Here is a 20,798-nt window from a genome sequence, read left to right as displayed (position 1 = left end):
CTGCTAGCAGTTGGCCCTCAGTCGACCTGATTAACAAAGTCTTGGGTCCTCCGTTGGTTGCTGTCTCTTCTTCCGTGACGTCAGGTAGTCAGCGGTATAAAACATGCAGCCGACACCATTACATCAGTCTTTCTTACCGTACAGTGCCCGAAGCAGAAGCAGTTCGCAAGTGCCGGTCGGCCAACTCCTGAAATTTTCGTTTTTGAGTTTCAGAACCGAAGTCTTCACCTAAAAGCTAAGTACCCCATTGGGGAAACTTTTTCTTGCACTAAACCGATGTCAGTAAAAGTAAATAATTGCATTTCTTGTGGAAAGCAAATACCTCATAAAGATTTTCATCCGTACTGTATTCCTTGCCTAGGCCCTGACCACAACGTACCTCGCTGTCGGTTTTGTGCCTTATTTAAACCATGAACTATCCATCCTCGGTATATTTTCACTTCTAAATATTTTGGTGCTCGGTTCAGTTATCCAGATATGTCTTCGGTAAGCCATCCGACTACCCACATGCCGAAAAAATTTAAAGTTAAAGACAGAGACAGGCCACCTAGGTCCAAAGCTACCGACGACGCTTCTCCTAAGCCACTCGCCAGTTCGCTGGTACTCAGTGACGCGCTTTTGCATCCCCTGATACCTGATACCTGCTACTTCAGATTCGCAGGCCTCTACTGAGACCCATTCGGAGTCCGTTATGCCACGAGATGCTTCATCTGTGGGACCTGCGGATGTCTCTACCTTGGATGGGTCCGGAGCCGTTGTGCAGGCACCGGCTTCTGAGGGTGTATTCAGGCCTACTGACTTGCATGTTAAACTGACGCCATCTTCTCCTGCAAGGCCTAAAACTTGAACCATGTCTAGAAAACTGATGCCCAGACCGCATGGTCAGACCTCTATGGCTAAAAAATGATAAGAATGGCTAAAGACCTTATTACTTTAATCAGGGGAAGCCAACCTTCGCCCTCTAAGAGACCTAGGACTGAGTTTGCTTATGATACTTCTGACCAGGATTCTGAAATGTCTGTTTCCTCTGATGACCAGGATTTACCCTTATCTACCTATGAGGATTCTGATGCTGAGGACTCTATTCCCTCTGCCCCCCCCCCACCCGGAGGATTTCTCTTTAGGTGAAACCTTGCATACTCTTGGGGAGCATTTACGTTGGGAAAGTCAGGATTTCTCTGATTCTAAAAAGAAGCTTAGGGATTTCTTACTCCTGCCCCCAGCACAGGTCTTTGGCTATCCCTCCTGTACTAGACATTGTTGATGATGCCTTTTCGGAATCTAGCTTGGCCCCTGACTCTCTACTTCCTGCTCCCAGAAAACCTGATAGATATTACAGGGTTCCTGACTCTCACAAGTTCCTTTTCAAAAATCCCACTGTGGATCCTGAGACCATTTCACAGGAACCAAAGGGCATTAAAGCTACTACTGCCAAAAATCCTACCCCCTCTGATAGAGACTCCAGGGCGCTGGATAGAGGGGGTAAGAAGGTTTACACTTCTGCAACTTTGGCCATTAAGGCCTTAAACTGCCATTTTCATATGTTAAAGTATCAGCAGCATATTATTGGCATGTTTAAACAGAAAATGATGTTGATTCCTGATTGTGTTGAAAATAAGAATTTACAAGATTTAATGCATTCTGCTGAACAAGTTGGAAAACATACTTTGCAGTGTGGTTTTGATTCACTAGAGGCATCTTGCAGGGCTGCTGTCACTGGGTCTGTACTTAGAAGGCAGGCTTGGCTTAAGGAGCAATCATTGCCAGATCATGTTAAAGATAAATTACTGGATGCTCCCTTAAATCAGGACCGCCTGTTTCGCAATAAGGCAGAAGAAGTTCTTAAAAAGATGGAGGAAAAGGCTAAATCTATGCAAACTGTTAAAGATTTCTTGCAAGTACAACCTCCACGATTTAGTAGGCATTGGCCTTCTAAGAATTGGTCCTTTCCTGCCTCTTCCAGGCCTTCTCAGTCCAAACCCAGATCCAGCAGAACACCCAGGCTTCAGTCCCAGGGTATGCACAGGACTAAGCAGTGGGAGGGGCCCCACTTCCAAATCTGGGAGTAATAAAACTCCACCCTATGGTAAACTGTCTCAATGACTTCACTTTAAAACTTCCAAGCACTTCTCAACTGACTGCCCCTTTGGGGGGAAAGATTGCTCTACATGCAAAAAACTGGGAGCTCATTACCCAGGACACATGGGTTTTAAATATAGTGTCCCAAGGATACAGATTTCACTTCCACACGTTGCCAACCCCAAACAGTTGGTCAGATCTACCCCCAAATCAGTGGGCAGAGGCTCAAAAGCAAGTACTCTCTCTCTCTTAAGCATAAAGGCTATTCAAACTGTACCAGGAGAGGAAAAGGAACAAAGTTTCTACTCAAGACTTTTCTTGGTACCCAGAAAAGACAATTCATGGCGTCCTATCCTGGACCTGTCTACTCTAAATAACTTTTTGGTGATTCCAAAATTCAAGATGCTGACTCTTCACCAGTTGCTTCCTATGCCAGGCAAAGATGCCTGGTTGGCAACACTCGATTTAAAGGAAGCATACCTGCACATCCCAATCAGGGAATCTTGCAGAAGATACCTATGTTTCAAAGCAGGCTACACGCACTGTCAGTTCTCTGCACTGCCCTTTGGCTTATCTACTGCGCCCAGGGTATTCACAAAGTGGATAGCTCCAGTCATTGTATTTTGCAGGCAAAGAAATATTCAAATATACCCATACCTGGACGATTGTCTAATTCAGGCAGAAAGCCAGGACATACTTTTGAATCATTGGGCCTTTGTGCAAAGGGTGCTAACTTGTCTGGGGTACACCATAAATGAAAAGAAATCACACCTGGTTACCCTGTCAACAAATTATATTCCTGGGAGCAAGCTTGAATACAACTTTCCAGATGGCTTTCCTCATGCCAGGGAAACAAATTCATTTGACAACCTACTTCAAACTAGTAACCACAAAAACCCTGCTGTCTGTAAGGCAAATACTGCAAGCCTTAGGGTTCATGGCTTCCTGCATTCTTCTAATTCCATATGCAAGACTGCATATGAGGAAACTACAATGGTATCTGAAAAGCCTATGGTGTCAACATTCTCAGGATCTAGAAGCAATGATTCCTATCTTACCTTGCCTACGCCTAGAGTTCCTTTGGTGGGCAGAGGCCTGTCACCAGAACAAGGGACTACCATTCACTCTCTAACCCCATGCCGCCCAAACCCTAACAACAGACACATCAGACTATGCATGGGGGAGGGGGCTCACCTGGCAGGGAAGTGCATTCAGGGCAAATGGAACTCAAGTCAAATGCACCTGCATGTCAATCAGAAAGAAATGTTAGCTGTACAGAATGCTATGACAGCCTTCAAGGACCACATTCTTCCAGGACAATTAATGGTAAGGACGGACAACACCACTGTTGTGTGGTAAACAAACAAGCGGGGGGGGTACACATTCTTACCCCCTCGGAAGACTAGCCATGGCATTGTGGAGCACAGCCTTGAGCTACCTAGTGCATCTACAAGCTCAGTTCCTGCCAGAAAAACTAAATACACTGGCAGACGGACTAAGCAGAAGTCTCATGGACCCACACGAGTGGAAACTGGAACCAAAGGTTTTCAACATGTTGACAAACAAATGGGGGAGCCCAGATATAGACCTGTTTGCCTCCCCTCAGAAATACCAATTGGGCAAATGTTGCACAAGGACTTCCCACAAATAAGCTTGGAAAGTGGATGCTCTGTCCTTCAGCAGGAAAAACCTATCAGTTTATGCCTTTCCTCCTCTGCCTGTCCTCTCCAAAGTACTACTAAAGATCAAACAGGACAAACCAAGGACGATATTGATTGCACCAGACTGGCCACACCAACACTGGTGTACCCCCTCTTGTGCCATGTCACTGTTGGCCCCATGGCACCTGCCTCAGACTCCTACCCTGTTGTCTCAGCAGGAAAATCAGATTCTGCACCCTCGGCTTCAAACCCGGAACCTACTAGCCTGGCTAATTACCTGAACTTTCCTTTACCATCCCCCAGTAAACCAGTGATGGATATAATTTTAGAGGCAAGGAGGCCTAGTACTAGAAAATCTTATGCTGAAAAATGGAAAAGATTCTGTGCCTGGAACCAGTCTCAAGGGATGAGCACAGCAGCGCCCAACTTACCTCAGATTTTACAATACTTAACTGAGATGCTTCAAAAGGGCCTTTCTTTTTCCTCCAAGATTCACGCCTCATCCATTTTAGCTCATTATAACACAGAACCTCCCTTCTTCTCTCATCCACTGCTCAAGCAGTTCCTCAGAGGGGGCAAAACCCTAAGACCACCCAGGAGAACCCCAACTCCAGCCTGGGACCCTAACTTTGTATTGGAGAAACTCACTCTTCCTCCTTTCGAGCCAGCTGCTAGTGCAGATTTAAAATTCCTTTCTTGGAAAACAGCCTTGCTTTTAGCAATCACTTCAGCAAGAAGGGTATCTGAATTACAGGCCCTTATGGCAGTGGAGCCTTTCATCATCTTTCAGGTGGACAGGGTGTCCCTCAGAACCAATCCCTCCTTCATGCCCAAGGTGGTATCCAGTGTGGCTCTTAATCAGTCCATTCATTTGCCAACCTTCTTTCCTAATCCACACAACAAAGGGGAACGGATACTGCACCCCTTAGATGTGCGCAGACAACTTAGATTTTACTTGGACAGGACTAAACCTCAAAGGAAATCTGAACAACTGGTGGTGGCATTTGCTGCAGGGGCAGAGGGGAAGGCTGTTTCAAAGCAAGCCATTTCTAAATGGATAGGTCATTGCATTAATTTCTGCTATAAGCACCATGGAAAACCTATCCCCCAGGGGATCAGACCCCATTCAAATGGGCTGCATCTACCTCTACAGCCTTTCTCAGAGGTGTCCCTACCAGGGACATCCTAGAGGCTGCTACCTGGAGTTCTGTACATACTATCACCAAGCATTACCATTTGCCAATTTTCTCTAAATCCAGAGCTGGCTTTGCCACTGCAGTCTTGCAGGGTCTTATAGCCAGTCCTAATGCTATCTAAATTCCTCCTCCCATCCTTAGCTTTGGGAATCTACCCAAATTTGATGACTGCAGCAGTGAAACATGAAGAACATAGTACAGTTGTGTACACTTACCATAAATGTTGATGTTCAAATGTATTCACTGTTGCAGTCTTGGTTACCCTCCCACCAGCCCCCTGACCTTTTTTTGGCTATACCTCTACTCTCCTTTACTATGCTTAAAAGCTTTTTGGTGTATTTGCTTTTTTATTGGAGGTATATCCTTGTAGGTAAATGTATATGTGTATGTATGTATGTGTATATATATATATATATATATATATATACCCTTGACGACCTGACATCACGGAAGAAGAGACAGCAACCGACGCAGGACCCAAGACTTTGTTAATTAGGCCGACTGAGGGCTACTGCAAGCTGATAACCCAAATGTGATGACTGCAACAGTGAATACACTCGAACATCTACATTTATGGTAAGTGTACACAACTGTACTTTCCCTTTCTATTGGAATCTTTTGGAATTGCTCAAATCTGACATCTTAGTCTTTTTGTTAAGATTCATCTTTCAGTACTTTCTACTTGTCTGCCTTTAGATCCCCCGTCTTCCTTGTTCCAGTTAAAATAATTTTTGAAAGTGGTTTTGCGTACCCGTCCACTTTGAAAACAGATCGCTTCTCCTCGGGATATCAACTTTGTCTTGAAGATTCTCACCCTTCCACCTTTTGAATCAGTTTTTCAGTTTGACTTGAAGTTATTGTCATGGAAAACTGTTTTACTCACTTCTCTGACTTTTGGCTAGGAGAATATCTGAATTGCAGTCTGGAATGGCAATTGAACCCTTTTTCAATTTTCATAAGGATATGTTAACCTTAAGAACTTAACCCTTCCTTTATGCCTAAAGTAGTCTCTGAATTTGCTTAAGTCATTTCATTTATCTCACTATGTTCTTTCTTGAACCAAAAAAAAAAAAGCAGAGGGGAGGGAATCCTGCATATTTTCTGTGTGTATGGGAAACTTAGATACTGCATTAATAGGAACAAGGACTTTAGAGCTTTGATGGAAAGGGAAAAAAAAGATAACCAGTGTATAAACAGACAGTTTCAAACTGCTTAACTCCATTCATTCTCATCATTGGAAAGATCCCCTCCAGAGGGTCAAAGTTCACTCTACCAGAGCTCTGGCTACTTCGAGGACACTTTGGAAAATGGGTGGGTTCCAAAATACTTCCAGAGGTAGCAACTCTTTCATTTGTACACACTTTCTAAGCTTTACAAGGTTGACTTATTGTTTAGGGCCAGAGCAGGATTTGCTCGGCCTGTTTTCCAGGGGCTGCTGGACTTCCGGCCTTTCTTCCTCCACCTTGGCTGTCTGGGCTTTGGCAATCATCCCATACAGCTTTATACTACTGCAACAGTAATCTAGTGGTGATTTAGTTGAGTAAGTAAACTACTACTGTTATGGCAAGTTTACTTAAATCTATTATTACACCCTCCCCCTTCTCATTTTATTCTTTTTTTGCTCCCTGTGGATACTTGTCCTTCTCCTGAGAGAGATTTGGCTGAGGTGGCCTTCCTTTTATCCCTTACCTTTCTCTTCCTAGCATGTAAATTTCCAAATTTGGACTTTGGGATTTCTGATTTATATTACAGCCTTCCTTTGTGAGAGGCAAGAAAGTTGTGTTTTTTGTCATCCGTACATCAACTTTTATACCAGCAGGTCCTTGTTCTGCCTCAGACTTGGAAGGATTTATCAAAGTTCTGCTGTTATGGTATTGTTATGGGAGGGAGTTTTGAGGCATCACAAAGATCATATGTAACAAGAACCCAAAGGGCACAAAGTTGTTTTGGTTTAGAAAATCCAAGCGGCATCTGCTCGAAACAACTTCTGACAAGGGTGGCAGAGATGGCCCCTTTAATGGATGCTGAGGGGTCCGCACAACATGGGATAAGATGGGCCCTTTTCTGACCGGCAGCTTCACTGTCCCTGAAGGGCTGCCCAATTGCTCCCCAGTGGAGGCACTTAAGGGCTCATTTATCTATCTGTTGTCATGCATGGATTGCCATCACTCAGGCCTGATGCATAAGAGGAATAATTTCCAGAGGTTGTTTAATACCCTTTTACCAGCCCCTCCCCCCAGAAAATACAAAATGCTGTTTCAAGGCATACCACCCAATCACTTAGATGTGGCAAAAAGGAAAATCATCTCTTTGCTTCTAAAAAGAGCCAAACGAGATCGCAATAGACCGGACAGGGGGATAATTTTATTCCAGGTTTTTTTGGCTTCAAAGAAGAAGAAAAGAAAAAGAACTTCAGGCCATTTTTGGAACTCAGTCAGTTGAACAACAACATAATAAAGACAATTCAAAATGGTCGTAGTGCGCTCAATTTTGTCTTGTCTCAGAGCAAATGACTGGATGTACTTTCTAGCTTTTCAGGATACCTAAATTCACATCAAGATAGCCAGTGCATCTCCGAGATATTTGTGCTTTTGTTTTGAAGCTAGTCACTTACAGTTCAGAGCCCTGGCCTTTGATCTAACCATATCCCCCTCTAGTGTTCACCATGCACATGGCAGTTGTAGCAGCTCACCTACACCTTCAGGGAATCAGAGTCTTCCGTTATCTGAACAACTGCCTGTTAGCTGCCCTGACAATAGACCGTCTGATCAAAGCCGGGGGAAAATTTGCTTGATCTCTGGTGGTCCTTGAGCATTTCAGTAAACAGGCAGAAGTCATTCCTGCATCCAACTCCATTTCATTTCATCAGATGTCATCTGCACATGACCACTTCAATAGTGCCTCTTCCATCAGACAGAATCCAGGCATTCAAATAAGCCATTCAGGGCTTTCTCCAGTCTTCCTGTCCTACAGCTGTGCTTATCTTCAGTGACCTAGATGTAATGGCTTTGTCCATCTTAATGGTGCAGTTTGCTCATTATCATATGAGAATTCTGCAGTGGTTTCTCAAAAATCGATGGTCTTAGCTTTGCTGACCCCTGTCAGTTTGGATCATTATAACTAATCTGTGCAAACAGCATCTACAGTGGTGGCTAGATTTCCCCATAGTCATCACTTGCCGGTCCCATTCCACTAGGTCAGTGTCTACTTCAGCAACCTTCCTCAGGTGGTGCTCAGTTGATGAGATTTGAGTGGCAGCAGCCTGGTCATCATTGAATATTTTCTTTAAGCATTGCAAATTGTATTCCGTTCCAACGGCTAGGGCTGCCTTTAGAGAGATATCCTTAAAGGTCCCCTGTCATAATGCCACACGAGATTGGGAAGCTTGGGATTCTTACCCATAAGTTGTATCCGATGGACTGAATGAATAGGATCCAGGAATTAACTCATGTAATGCTGGATCTTTTCATTTGTCTGTCTGAAATAACCCTCCCTCCATTCCCCTTTCCTATTGTCATTTATGGGGTCTGAAAGATGTTTTCTTTCATTATCATATATTACATTAGGCTTCCTAGCCTTAGCATCAAGTCTGAGCTGAGGGCAACCTTGTGCATTAGAGCATGATGGAATAAAGAATTCTTAAAGAGGTTTGAGGCTGGAACATTGGTTTTGCTAGGACGCATTCGACAAGCAGTTTGGGAACCCAGCAGTCATACTGACTGGACATGAGTGAAAATATCCAATGTTTATGGTAAGTAAATACGTTCTGTTTCATCCCGTTGTTACCCATATGAGAGGGTGCTATATGGGACTCTCTGAATATATCTTTTAGTGTGTCAGCTTTGAAAATTAAACATTGCACTATTCTGGTCATTGCATATCATGTATGTGCTGCCTGTTTATATCATTCACAAGTTGACTAAGTTTGTTAGTTTCTGCAGCAGTGATGTTTCCTGAATGGCTTTTATGTTAGCATGGATGCCTGCCATTGACCACTGTTTCTGTCTCATATATCCATGCAATATGTGTGTTTAAGTGTCCTACTCTGATATGTCAGGACTGTGTCACAGTCTACATTACCTGCAGCTGTTACACTGCTATGTAAGCGACAAAACCACGTGTCTTTTGTCTGTTTTGACTTTGCTCCTTTACAGTCCTGGACAGCATATCATCAGGGCTTGTGACCTGCCATGACAGTGTATGTTATATTGTGTATTGATATCATCTACACTTCCAAGACTTTTGATGGCTTATGTATTTTGTCCATTCTTATTAGCTCCGCTCCTTAGCTCCAGTCATTTTATGATGTGTCATTGTGCAAGTGTGACTGCTGCCAAATTTGACTTTGTCCTGTCTGGGTTTTGCTTCCCTTCCATTTCATGTTGTCAGAGGTTGAGAGTTCAGAGTGCTTCAGTGCCTCCATCTGTGTCCATGCCACTTGCTTTCGATGCTACTTCATGAATAAAGTGGATATAAAAAGTGTGCATACCCCAGTTAAAATGCCAGGTTTTTGTGATATTAAAAAATGAGACCACAGTAAATCATTTCAAAACTTTTCCCACCTTTAATGTGACCTATAACCTGTGCAACTCCATTGAAAAACAAGTCTGTAGGGGAAAAAATATAAAAAATAAAAAACGTACAATACGCTGGTTGCATAAGTGTGCACACCCTTAAACTAATACTTTGTTGAAGCATGTTTTGATTTAATTACAACATTCAGTCTTCTTGGGTACACTCCTGCCATCAGTTGGAGACTCTGATTAACCCCTAATAAAGTTCAGCTGTCCTAGTAGGATTTTCCTGACAGTTACTCATTTGCCTACTACAACAAAAGCCATGGTTTGCAGAGAGCTTACAAAGCATCAAAGGGATCTCATTGTTCAAAGGTATCAGTCAGGAGAAGGGTACAAAAACATTTCCACAGCATTGGATATACCATGGAACACAGTGAAGACAGTCATCAAAAAGTGGAGAAAATATGGGACAACAGCGTCTTTGCAAAGAACTGGATATCCTTTCAAAATTGATGAAAAGACAAGACGAAAACAGGTCAGGGAGGCTGCCAAGAGACCTACATCAACACTGAAGGAGATGCAGGAATTTCTGGCAAGTACTGGTTGTGTACTACATGTGACAACCATCTCCCATATTCTCCATATGTCTGGACTATGGAGTAGGGTTGCAAGACGGAAGCCTTTTCTTACACAGAAAAACATCCAGGCCTGGCTAAAACTTGGAAAACAATACATCAAGTTTCCTAAAAGCATGTGGGAAAATGTGTTATGGTCTGATGAGACCAAGGTTGAACTTTTGGCCACAATTCCAAAAGGTATGTTTGGTGCAAAAACAACACTTTGCATCGCCAAAAGAACACCATCCCACTGTGAAGCATGGTGATGGCAGTATCATGCTTTGAGGTTGCTTTTCTTCAGCTGAAACTGGGGGTTTAGTCAAGGTGGAGGGAATTATGAACAGTTCCAAATACCAGTCACTTTTGGCCCAAAACCTTAAGGTGTCTGCTAGAAAGATGAAGAGAAATTTCACCTTTCAGCATAACAATGAGCCCAATCATACATCCAAATCAACAAAAGAATGGCTTAACCAGAAAAAAATTAAAGTTTTGGACTGGCCCAGCCAGAACTCAGACCTAAATCCAATAAAAAAATATGTGGGGTGACCTGAAGGGCTGTGCACAAGACAGATTTGGAGCGCTTTTGCAAGGAAGAGTGGGCAAATATTGCCAAGTCACAGTGTGCCATGCAGATAGGCTCCTACCCAAGAAGACTAAATGTTGTAATTAAACCAAGGTGCTTCAACACAGTATTAGCTTAAAGGTGTGCACATTTATGCAACCAGCTTATTGTACGTTTTTTATTTTTTATATATTTTTCCCCTAACAGAATTGTTTTGTAATTGAATTGTACAGGTTATATGTCACATTAAAGCTGGAAACTGGAGATTTTCCTTCAGGACAGGTAATTTTAACAGAAAATTTCAGTGTTTGGGTTTACTCATCAGTTCATCTGTGTTGGCCCAACGATTTCTTCCACAGTAGATGTCCTTCAAGAATGCAACTGCAATCATAACATATGGGTTGTCCTGCCTCAGGCAGCCCTCGGTCGGCCGAATTCCAAAGTCTGGGTCCGGCGTCGGCTGGTGTCGCCTCCTCTCCGATGTCACAACGGCTGGAGTATAAAGGCATCGGCCGACGCCATCTTCTTCAGTCTTTCTTGCCGCGAGGTGCCCGAAGCAGAAGCAGTTCGCAAGTGCCGGTCGGTCAGCTCCTGTGATGTTCTTCATCCCACATTGCTGCAGTCCTAACACTGGGGTAGTCCGCTGTCCCAGTCGGCCCGAATACCAAAGTTATAAGGCTGACGTCGGTCAAGCCGCATTAGTCTGACGTCAGAACGTCAGGGTACAAATGCGCATGACCGACGTCATATCCTCAGTCTTTTTTGCCGCATGGTCCGATGCAGAAGCAGTATTGCGAGTGCAGGTTGGCATTCTGAAATTTTCTGAAGTCGGAGTTTCAGACCGAATCAAAGTTGGCTAAGTACCCCGTTGGGGAATATTTTGTTTTTTTCTTGCCTCAGTATTTAACCGGATGTCAGAAAAAGTGAATAACTGTATTTCTTGTGGGAAACAGATACCTCATAGGGATTACCATACCTTGTGTATACCTTGCTTAGGGCCTGAGCACGACGTTGTTGGATGTCGCTCTTGTGCTAGATTTAACAAACGCACTATAAAGAGAAGATTAGACTGTGCCAGGTTAGTTTTTGGGAAGCGTTGTAATTATAAAATGCCGTCGGATGCTCCGCCCGCTTCATCTAAAAAGCGCAAGGACAAAGCAGCAAAGCCTAGGTTGGAAGAACCGTCTGTCCCGGACGTCGGTTCTTTAGAGGGCTCGGTGGAGCGGAGGTTCTGCCAGAAGTTTCTTTGGAGTCTCAGGGAGAGACTTTACTGTTACAAGATGTGTCCTCTCAGGAGGTAGGCCAGGCTGAGGGGGCTTCTCAGGTAGCTGTTCTCCCCTCCCTTCCTAAGGTGGTTAGGCCCTCCCCTTCTGTTTCCAAGGCTTCTTGAGAGGCAGGCCAGGTTTAACTTCAGTGGGTGTTTCTCCTAGTTCTTCAGGGTCTCTGCCTAAGAAACATATGCTTAAAATGGCAGAAGATTTGATTACTATGATTAGAGGTTCTATGCCCCCTCCTGATAAGAGGCCTAGGGTGGAACCTGAGCTTGAGAGTTTTGAGCAGTGTTCGGAGGCTTCTGAGTCTTCGGCTGAAGACTTGCAGGAGTATCCTCCTTATTCTGATTCTGATGTAGATGATTCTACCCCTTCGGCTTCTCCTCCTGAGGATTTTTCATTTTCAGAGACTCTTCATTCCATGAGGGAGCATTTTAAATGGGAAGGTCAAGATTTCTCTGATTCCAGGAAAAGGCTTAGGGAATTTTTGTTTCTACCCCAGCATAGGCCTTTGGCTATACCTCCTGTTCTGGATGTGGTGGAAGATGTTTTGCAGAGGCTTCCTGAACCCTGATTCTTTGCCTCCTGCTCCAGTTAAACCGGATAGGTATTATAGGGTGCCTGAAGCTCATAAGTATCTTTTAAGAGTCCTAGGGCAGACCCAGAAACTGTTTCTCAGGGGCCTAAAGGTGTTAAGGCTTCTGTTGTTAAAAATCCTGTTCCTCCTGATAAAGAGGCAAGGGCTTTGGATAGATGGGGAAAGAAGGTGTATACTTCTTCCACTTTAGCCATGAGGGCTTTGAATTGCCAGTTCCACATGTTAAAATACCAAAATTATCTCCTTTCACAATTGAAGTCTAAGGTGGATGCTCTGGCGGAAGGTATTGAGTGTAAAGAGTTGCAGGATTTAGTTCATGTTTCTGAACAGGTGGGTAAGCATTCTTTGCAATGTGGTTTTGATGCTGTACAGGCCTCTTCGAGGGTGGCTGCCACTGGTTCTGTTCTTCGCATGCACGCCTGGCTGAGGGATCAGAATTTGGCTGAGCATGTTAAGACAAGGATTTTAGATGCTCCGTTGCAATCTGATGTGTTGTTTGGTTCGCCTGTGGAAGCAGTTTTAAAGAAAATGGAGGACAAGGCTAAGTCTATGCAGACTGTTAAAGATTTTTTGCAGGTTCAGCCTCCAAGTTTAGTAGAAATTGGCCTACTAAGGGGTGGACATATCCTTCTTATGATTCCCAGTCTAGGGGTAGGTCTAGACGTGGTAGGGGCAGAGCTCAAGGTTCTTTTAGGCCTAGAACAGGGAGTTCACCTGCTCAGACTTCTGGTGAGGGCAGGGGTCAGTCCTTTCGTAAACAGACCCAATGACCTGCCTTTTCAGCTGCCAGAACCTTCTCGTCTGGCAGCACCTTTGGGAGGAAGGCTGGCACTTTTCAAAGAAAATTGGAGTTTAATTACCCACGACAGATGGGTATTGGATATCATTCACCACGGTTACAGGTTTTATTTCCATACCTTGCCTCCTTTCAAAGGCATGCCAGACATTCCTCCTCTACAAAGAAAAGAGGCTCACAAGCAAATTTCTCTGTTACTCCAAATAGGGGCCATTCAGCCGGTTCCTGTGCCAGAAAGAGGCCTAGGATTTTATTCTCGCCTGTTCCTAGTACCAAAAAGGGGAACATGTGGAGACCAATTTTGGATTTATCTATCCTCAACACTTATCTGGACATTCCCAAGTTCAAAATGTTGACGTTACAACAGCTTTTACCTCTGCTGGGAAAAGATCACTGGATGGTAACTTTAGATCTCAAGGAGGCTTACCTTCATGTGCCTATCAGACTAAGTTGCAGGAAGTATCTGCGTTTTCGAGCTGGGAATTCCCATTATCAGTTCTCTGCATTGCCCTTTGGCTTATCTACTGCCCAGAGTATTCACAAAAGTTCTGGCTCCAGTGATAGCTTACTTCAGGCTAAAAGGAATACAAATCTATCCTTACTTGGACGACTGCCTGATTCTGGCTCAAGAAAAGGAAGACCTGTTTCAGCATTTGGAATATGTGATAGTAGTGCTAAGATGCCTAGGGTATTCTGTGAACGAAATAAAGTCCAGTCTAGTACCCTCTCAAGACATGTGCTTTCTGGGTGTGAGACTGAATACAACAACCCAGATGGCCTTTTAACCCCGGACAAACAAAAGAATCTTTCCCTTTACTTTCATCAACTATCTCTTCAGTCCGGGCTGACTGCAAGGACAGTCCTTCAAGCCTTAGGGTTCATGGCATCTTGTATTCTGGTGCTTCCCAATGCCAAACTGCATATGAGGAAGCTACAATGGTATCTCAAAAATGTATGGACACAGCACTGCCAGGATTTGGACACTGTCATTCAAATAATACCTTGCATTCAAAAGGAATTTTTGTGGTGGGCTCAGGAATGTCACCTAAACAAGGGACTCTCTGTGACCCGGCCAGAGGCGAGTCAGATTCTAATGACAGATGCCTCAGACATAGCTTGGGGAGCTCATCTGAATGGAAAGTGGATACAAGACAAGTGGCCTGCCAGACTACAGCATCTACATATCAACATGAAGGAGATGTTAGCAGTCCAGTTTGCATTAATGGCTTTCAAGGAGTTACTTCTTCCAGGGCAGGTGTTGATTCTAACAGACAACACAACTGTCATGTGGTACATCAACAAACAAGGGGGAACACATTCTTATCCTCTGTGCAGGCAAGCAATGATTTTGTGGGAGACTGCTCAGCTTGCAACTAAATCTTCAGGCAAGGTTTCTGCCGGGAGCACAGAACTCCTTAGCAGATGTGTTAAGCAGGCAAATCATGGATCCCCACGAGTGGAAACTGGATCTTCATGTATTTCGGAAATTGACAGTGTCATGGGGAACTCCAGACATAGATCTGTTCGCTTCTCCGTTAAACCACCAGCTGCCAAAGTTTTGCACGAAAAGGTTTCACCACACAGCTTGGAAAGTGGATGCTCTTTCTTTCAGTTGGAAAAATCTTCATGTGTATGCCTTTCCACCTCTGCCTCTCCTCCCACAGGTACTCCTAAAGGTCAGGCAAGACAAGCCAAGGATGATTTTAATAGATCCAGATTGGCCTCGGCAACACTGGTACCCATTACTGAGGAGTCTGGTAAGGAAGCCTCCATGGCCTTTACCTTTGATTCCACACCTATTGTCTCAGAGGGACGGTCATCTACTCAATGTCAAGCTTCACTCTCTTCATCTAACAGCCTGGCATATTCTGTTTTGAACCACAGCAGGTCTCAACTTCCTCAACAAGTTTTGAATGTGATTATGGAAGCCAGAAGACCTAGTACAAGGAAAGTGTACAGAAAAATGGAAGAGATTTTTATTTTGGAGTGCAGCAAAGGATTTGGAGGTTTCTGAGCCTAATTTGAGTGTGGCTCTTCAATATCTTACTGAGTTATTGGACAAAGGTTTGTCTTTCTCTTCCATTAAGATTCATGCTGCAGCAATTTCAGCTCACTATGATTGTGACCCACCATTGTTTTCTCATCCTTTGTTCAAGCAATTTCTTAGAGGGGCAAAGAATATAAGACCCCCACGTAGAGCTCCTACTCCTGCTTGGGACCTCAATTTTGTGTTGGAGAAACTTACTCTACAACCTTTTGAGCCTGCGGCTACTGCTGAATTAAAATACTTGTCATGGAAGACTGCTTTTTTGTTGGCCATTACTTCTGCAAGAAGGGTTTCTGAATTGCAGGCCCTTATGGCGGTTGAGCCTTTTTTGATTTTCCATAAGGATAGGGTATCATTACGTACTAATCCTTCCTTTCTGCCTAAGGTGGTCTCTAGTGTGGCTTTAAACCAAACTATTCATTTGCCTACTTTTTATGCAGATCCCCAAAATAAGGGGGAAAAGATTTTGCACACTTTAGATGTACACAGGCAGTTGCGTTATTATTTAAGCAGGACTAAGGATTTTAGGCAGTCTCAGCAGTTGTTTCTTTTGCTTTGAGTTCTCAGGGCAAGCCTGTGTCAAAACAAACTATTTCTAAGTGGATTGGGTTTTGCATTGCATTTTGTTATTCCCATCATGGCAAGGAGATTCCAGCTGGGATTAGGCCTCATTCCACTAGGGCTACTGCCACTTCAACAGCATTTCTAAGGGGGGTGGCAACTAAGGATATTTTGGAGGCAGCTACTTGGAGTTCAGTGCATACTTTCTCTAAGCATTACCACCTTCCTCTCTACTCTAAATCTAGGGCTGGTTTTGCCACGGCTATTTTGCAGGGCATGTTGACAGCTCCAGCTTCTTTCTGATTTGCCAGCCTCCCTTACCTCTGCTTTGGGATTCTACCCAAGTGTTAGGACTGCAGCAATGTGGGATGAAGAACATAGTACAGTTTTGTACCTACCATAAATGTAGATGTTCGAAGATCCACATTGCTGCAGTCTAATTTACCCTCCCTCCTTCCCCTCTGTGTTTAGGGGTGGTTGTGTGGGTGGGGTTGTACTTTTGTAATTTTGTATATATTGTACATATATTTGGTACAGGAGTGTTTGGTGTTTTTTGGTTTTGGCCTTATCTTTTTAGGGTCTTCTGACATCTGGGGCAAGAAAAGACGGAGGATATGACGTCGGTCATGCGCATTTGTACCCTGACGTTCTGACGTCAGACTAATGCGCCTTGACCGACGTCAGCCTTATACTTTGGTATTCGGGCCGACTGGGACAGCGGACTACCCCAGTGTTAGGACTGCAGCAATGTGGATCTTCGAACATCTACATTTATGGTAGGTACAAAACTGTACTTTTTCAGTACCGAAGTCATCTAAAAGCAAAGTACCCCGTTGGGGAACATTTATTCGTGCCTCAGCCGATGTCAGAACAAATTGAGAAAGTTAATAATTGTTTGTCTTGTGGTAAACAAATACCTCATAAGGACTTCCATTCTCTCTGCCTTCCTTGCCTGGGCCCAGACCACGACGTCTCGGCCTGTGCTGCCTGTGCTTGCTTTAATAAGCGCACTCTCAGGCGCCGGGCAGAATTCGCCAAGGACTTGTTCGGTGAATCTTTTGCGTATATCATGCCGTCGGATCAACCGACAACCCAATCTGCTAAAAAACGCAAGGACCGGGACCAACACCCTCGGCCCACGTCCACTACCGATGCTACTCCTAAACCCTCTGCTAGTGCTCCGGTCCCTTCGGAAGTGGTAAATCCACCGCTCCAGGCCGACGACACAGCGTTAACACGACCTTCGGTCTCAGAGATCTCTCCGGTGCCGGTTGTTGATTTTCCTCCGGAAACCGAAGTTCTGGATCTACCCGACACCATTTCTGTGGACAAGGTTACGCCTGCACGTGGGGCTGCTAGGCCTCCTGTATCCATGTCCATCAAGGCCTTTGCACGTGCTAAGGCCGCCAGTCAGGCCAAGGCCCATCCTAAACCTGCAGCCCAGGCCCTTTCATCTGTTAAGCAGATCATGTCTCTGGCTGCAGATCTTATTTCCCTTATCAGGGGGACTCAGCCCCATCCGGACAGGGGTTCTCAGCCACCTGCAGAGAAAAGGCCTAGAACTGAGCAGGCGGATGACCTCTCTTCGGATGAAGCCTCTGGGGATTCTGAGCATTCTGATACCCAAGAAGAATCCTTCCAGGCCTACGAGGGCTCTGATGCTGAGGAATCAATTCCCTCTGCCTCCCCTCCAGAGGATTTCTCTTTTGGTGAAGTCCTGCATTCCATGAGGGAACATTTTCAATGGCAGGGTCAGGAATTCTCTGACTCCAGGAAAAGGCTTCGTACCTTCCTCAAGCTTCCCCACCACAGACCTTTGGCTATTCCACCTGTTATGGATGTTTTGGATGATGTTTTCTCTGACTCCAGTGCTAACCCTGATTCTCTTCCTCCTGCTCCTGTCAAGCCGGACAGATATTATAGGGTCCCTGACACTCACAAGCACCTTTTTAAGGCCCACTCTGTGGATCTAGAAACTATTTCACAGGGCCCCAAGGGAGTGGCTACCTCCTCTGCCAAAAACCCTCTGCCAGCGGACAGAGAAGCAAGGTCCCTGGAGAGATGGGGTAAAAAAGTATATACCTCTACTACCCTAGCCATGAGGTCACTTAACTGCCTTTTTAACATCTTTCAGTACCAAGATTTTCTCCTGGATGATTTACAGAAAAAGTTAGCCTCTCCTGAGCCTATTGATAAAAAGGCATTGCAGGATCATATTCATAACACTCAGCAGGTTAATAACCATTTTCTTCAGTGTGGTTATGATGCACTGGAAGCTTCATGTAGGGCAGCTATGACTGGGGCTGTGATACGTAGACATGCTTGGTTAAAGGATCAGTCTTTGCCTGACCATGTTAAAGTAAAGTTACTTGATGCACCTCTGGAAAAACAGAAGCTTTTTGGTGCTAATGCACAAGATGTACTGAAATCCATAGAGGAAAAAGCAAAGTCAGTACAGACAGTCAAGGATTTCCTTCAGGTTCAGCCACCCAGATTCAGCAGAAACTGGCCCTCAAAGAATTGGTCCTTCCCGGCTCAGACAAGTTTCAAAGGGAAAAGCAGGCGTGCCGAGGTAGAGGGCAATACCGAGGATCTTACAGGGGCCAATGGCAACCTCCAAATCAAAGAAGTGGCGCAGACAGTTCAGCTGCACCACAAGGACAATCACAATGACTTGACTTTCGTACCACCTACAAAGGTTCAAAGAGAAGCACCTTTGGGCGGAAAATTATCCTTATTCTCTCAAAACTGGCATATCTTAACCAAGGACAACTGGATTCTGGATTTGATAGACAAAGGTTACAGATTCCACTTCCACACATTACCAATAAGACAAGGCATGCCAAACCTGCCACATCATCAAAGGGCAGAGGCGCTAACTCAAGTTTCCAAGCTGTTAAGTATAAAAGCAATAGAAAGGGTTCCTCGTCAGGAGCAAGGCCAGGGATTTTATTCAAGACTGTTCCTTGTTCCAAGAAAAGAAAACAAATGGAGACCCATACTGGACTTGTCAACTCTAAACACTTTTCTCATGGTGCCAAAGTTCAAAATGCTGACGTTGCAGCAACTCCTTCCCATGCTGGGCAAGGGGTCTTGGCTGGTCACTCTGGACCTCAAGGAGGCATACCTGCATGTCCCAGACAAAGCTGCAGAAGATACCTCAGATTTCTTGCAGGGACAGAGCATTATCAATTCTCAGCATTGCCGTTTGGCTTCTCTACTGCGCCCAGAGTGTTCATGAAATGCCTGGCATCAGTAGTGGCACACTGCAGACTGCAGGGGATTCAAATATACCCCTACCTGGACGACTGCCTCATACAAGCAGACAACAAACAAACCTTAAAAGAAAATTTGGACTATGTCATGCATCTACTGCAGGCCTTGGGATACACAGTCAACATTCAGAAGTCAAAACTACTGCCATCCCAACAGATTATCTTCCTAGGAGCCAAACTGGACACAGAAAACCAAATGGCCTACCTCACAGAGGAAAAGCAGCAGCATTTACCAGAGTACTTCAAAGGCCTAGCAAAACTCTCCCAGCTGACTGCAAGAAAAATCCTGCAGGCCCTGGGGTTCATGGCATCTTGCATCCTTCTGATACCTTTGGCAAGACTTCATATGAGAAAGCTGCAATGGTATTTAAAAAACTTATGGTCTCAACACAGCCAAAGCCTAGAGGACATAATCCCACTCATTCCATGTCTGCAAAATGAATTCTTATGGTGGGCTCAAGCCAGTCAGCTAAACAAAGGCATGTCTTTCAACAGACCTCAAGCAGGCCAAATGATTACAACAGACGCCTCAGACCATGGATGGGGGGCGCACATGGAGGGCAGATGCATTCAAGGTCTTTGGACGCCAAAGGAAAGGCATCTGCACATAAACCAAAAGGAGATGTTGGCAGTGATACATGCAATCGAAACTTTCGAAAAATCACTACAACAAGGGCATTTGCTAATAAGGACAGACAACACCACTGTCATGTGGTACATAAACAAGCAGGGAGGCACTCATTCTTATACCCTCTGCAGACTAACGATGCTTCTCTGGGAAAAATCTCTGAGCCTGAAGATACATTTACAATCCCAGTTTGTACCAGGCAAGGACAATGTACTGGTGGACCAGCTGAGCAGAAATTTTATGGATCCACACGAATGGATGCTGCACCCTCACATTTTCTCTCAACTGACGAAGACATGGGGAAGACCGGACGTAGATCTTTTTGCTTCCCACTTAAATCATCACCTGGAAAAGTTCTGCACAAGGACTCGCCATCCTCTAGCCTGGAAAATGGATGCTCTCTCCTTCAGCTGGAATTCTCTAAAAATTTATGCATTCCCTCCTCTGCCTCTGCTGACCAAGGTGATACTGAAGATCAAAGCAGAACAACCAACAGGCATCTTGATAGCTCCGGACTGGCCAAGGCAACACTAGTACCCATTGCTATTGACCATAACTCGGACCAAACCATGGCCTCTGACCCTATGGCCCCTGCTCTTAACACAACACAATTACAGGACTGTACATCAAGACCTGAAAACATTACATTTGGAAGTCTGGAGGCTACCATGATTTCTCCACCTAACTCTCTTGCCAAATCAGTTCAAGAGATCTCGCTGGAAGCACGCAGACCTTCCACCAGAAAAACCTATTCAGCCAAGTGGAAGAGATTCAGCATCTGGAATGCCAACAGGGGTCAGGACACAGCATTACCGAGTATACCTCAGATATTAGAATACTTGGCAGAACTATTTCATACTGGACTCTCATACTCTTCAATAAAGATTCATGCCTCAGCAATCTCAGCAAAATACAACTGTGACCCTCCAGTGTTTTCACATCCTCTGCTAAGACAGTTTCTAAGAGGGATAAAGAATATCAAACCCCCCA

At 44.6% G+C, this 20,798-nt stretch overlaps 1 protein-coding gene across 1 annotated transcript in view; it reads left to right on the top strand.

Annotated features, from left to right (window-relative positions):
• Nucleotides 1–20,798, top strand: part of LOC122793121 (guanine nucleotide-binding protein G(q) subunit alpha) — a 2,223,046-nt gene that overhangs the window by 2,008,724 nt on the left and 193,524 nt on the right. The gene's annotated exons all lie outside the window — the stretch shown is intronic.

The sequence above is a fragment of the Protopterus annectens genome, chromosome 2.part0 (genome assembly GCF_019279795.1).
Source record: "Protopterus annectens isolate FY-2018-M chromosome 2.part0, PAN1.0, whole genome shotgun sequence".
NCBI classification, from domain to species: Eukaryota; Metazoa; Chordata; order Ceratodontiformes; family Protopteridae; genus Protopterus; species Protopterus annectens.
Note: the sequence above shows the minus strand (reverse complement) of the source record. Positions and strands in the feature narration are given on the sequence as shown.